This window comes from Sinocyclocheilus anshuiensis, unplaced genomic scaffold, assembly GCF_001515605.1.
Source record: "Sinocyclocheilus anshuiensis isolate Anshui unplaced genomic scaffold, SAMN03320099.WGS_v1.1 scaffold307, whole genome shotgun sequence".
Classification (NCBI taxonomy): Eukaryota; Metazoa; Chordata; class Actinopteri; order Cypriniformes; family Cyprinidae; genus Sinocyclocheilus; species Sinocyclocheilus anshuiensis.
The window spans coordinates 612,057-614,827 of NW_015552550.1; the positions used below are offsets into that span (position 1 = coordinate 612,057).

General features: G+C 36.0%; 1 long non-coding RNA gene across 1 annotated transcript in view; it reads right to left on the reverse strand.

Moving 5' to 3' along the window:
* LOC107664391 (uncharacterized) overlaps nucleotides 1–1,822 on the reverse strand; it is a 26,408-nt gene extending 24,586 nt beyond the window's left edge. Inside the window, exon 1 of the long non-coding RNA XR_001631449.1 lies at nucleotides 1,808–1,822. This is a non-coding gene — a long non-coding RNA (uncharacterized LOC107664391). The remainder of the gene's footprint in view (nucleotides 1–1,807) is intronic.
* Nucleotides 1,823–2,771: the final 949 nt, after the last annotated feature.

The following is a 2,771-nucleotide window of genomic DNA, read 5'->3' on the forward strand; positions in this document are numbered from 1 at the left end:
CACGGGCGCCTGCAGGATCTCATTTGAGTGTTTGCACAGAGACAGAGTTTTTTCCCCCTCAAAAACAACACTAAAAAGATTCAAAAATCAATATATGCACGTTAAAAATGCTTTAAAGCCTGAAGACGGCAAAAAGCAACGATCAAAGACATCCATCCAGCACATGTTCATCGAGCGCGCATCCATCGAGCGCATGTTCGGGCCGAACAAATGCCAATAGACTGAACACAATCGCGTTTGGAGAGAACTGACTCAGAACAATGATTAAATTGCGAATGATTGGCATCGCTGGTTCAGATACCATATATATAGGTAAGGCCTAGGTAAGATGACCCCAACCCAACCCACACTTTAAATTTCCTGTTAACCACAGACAAAGAGACAAAACTCACTTCAGCATATTTATAAATTGCCTGTGCACTAATTCATGTTGACATTTCATTTGAGCAACAGTATTTGTGAGAGTAATCTCATTAGAACTTTTTAAAGGTAAATTGATCAATTTATTTTGATATTTGAAAAAGATGAACTGTGTGTTTATTGAATATGAAAAGTTTGTATGTATATTTGTTCTCTGCAGACTTAAGGGTAGAATAATTAACTTAAATTAAGAAAAAAATTAAGAAGTGTGTGTGTGTGTGTGTGTACAAATTGGGGACAAATTTGTAAGTGAACTAAATCTGAAAAAACTCATTTTGTGGACATCCAGGGTCATCCTCATTTGTAAAAACGATATAGAAAAGAAAAGTATAAAAGTACAGAAAATTTTCTGTGAGCATTAGGGTTTCAGGTTATAGTATTTACAATTTGACAAAAGTAATTTATGGAATATCCCCATTTAAATAGCTAAGTAAACATGTGCGTGTGTGTAAACGTAATTTTTTTTTATTGAATTCATGTTATTTAATAATTCTTCGGCCTGAGAACAATACTGTAAATTTCCTAAGTCATCACTACCTAAAACTGAGTGGAATAATTCTCTCACTGCACTGTAACTTGCTATTTTGTGACCTGTTTTCAAGTTCCAGTATTGAATGTAATTACCTTTCAGATACCACTCTCTGTAACAGTGCTTCTGTACTTTATTTGTCATTATGAAGTGTTCCATTTCAGTGAATTTATTCAAATTATATTGCCAAGATGCACAATTTTACCAATTTAGTTAGATTTTCCAAAAATACAATTATTGATTAATTTGGTCTTTAGATAAAATCTTCTGTAAAGGTCTGATGCTCCAGAGGCTTCTTGCCCCAGGTCGGGGTCATTTTGCCCCAATGGTGAGGCAAGAAGCCCCCCTTTCATAATTTTCATTTTTATGCCATTACAACCATTTGATTCTCATAATAGTGTGTTGGGTGATGCATAACAATCATCTACATGCTAAACTCATTTAAATATGTTGCGGTTTATCAGTATATGGATATTGTTCTTCCTCCATCTTACATATTTCTGCATGATTCAGTCAGTCGATGCAATGAATAGCAAAATACAAATTTAAACACATAGCACTATTGTTTCATCTTTTGAAAATTGAAAGAAATAATTATTTTAATATGATCTGTAAAAATAGCAATAGATGTCAAAATAACTTGGTACTTTTAATATTATTTAATATTACAGAGGATTAATATAAGTGTTGAAGTATGTTTTATGTCTGTTTTTGCTGGCTGTTATCAATATCAGGAAATGAGCAAAAATTTCACCTCTAATTTAATTTCACCCTCATTATCAATGCTAAGCTTGCAGACATGAGTCTTTTGTCTTTGATGACAGAGGTTTGATGTTTGACTGACTTCATGAATGAAACTATAAAAATGTTATGGCATATAAAAAATTCCACAGTGAAATATGAGTCAAGGTTGTTATCTAAAGATATTTTCAATTAGCTCCAAAGTTCAAGTACTTAATTTGTCAGTAGAACAGGCCATGTAGTGTTCTTCAAACCATCTGTAGTATAGTTTCAGGAGAATGAAATGCTTTCATTCCATTTTTGAAAGTACAAAGTGACCATTACTTTGCTCACACATCACATTATGTGTCACAGCTCTCTGTTTCCAGTGTTGCAATGCATTGGGGTTCAGGGAAGCTTTCTTTTGGTGCCGTTGTTTGTTCTAGAGGGCGACCGCGTAGCGGCTAGCTTACTCAGTAGTCTGCCTGGCCCCACCTCATCCCTTTTAAAACAGGACTCCCAGAAAGCAACATAGACATTATCCCTGCGCCACACTGCCCCGGCCGCCCTGCTCCAGACATGTTCTTCAGCTCTGTGGATACCATATTATGACTGTGGAGACAGAAGAGAAAAAGCACCTTTGAACATTTGTATCTGTGCAGGGAAACGGAAAAGTAAAAAAGCTAAAAGCATTTGCATTTAGCTTGTTTGTCTGTCTCCTCAATAGTTGACGCTGCTTTTCCGGGAGGATTTGAATAGATTAAACTTTTTAAATCAACACTGCATTCTCCCACACTTCTCAGGGTTTCTCAACAGTTAGCATGATTCTGCATAAAACAGCATAATCAACTTGAATAATATTGTCTGTTCTCCTATATGCATGAATGTTTTTTAGTTTCTGTCTCTAATTGATCTCATTTGTCACATTCTCGAAGCAGGATCACTGTCGGAATGGCTCTCAGCTGTGTTTCTAGCCGTGGTGTTTTTAACTCCATGGTGGGCTGACCTCACAGTGAACTGGATTTCTGAGTGTGTGTGGTGATTTTGGCTCAGCCAGTGTTGCTCTAATTTGATTTCAACCACACCAGATCATACCAGTTTG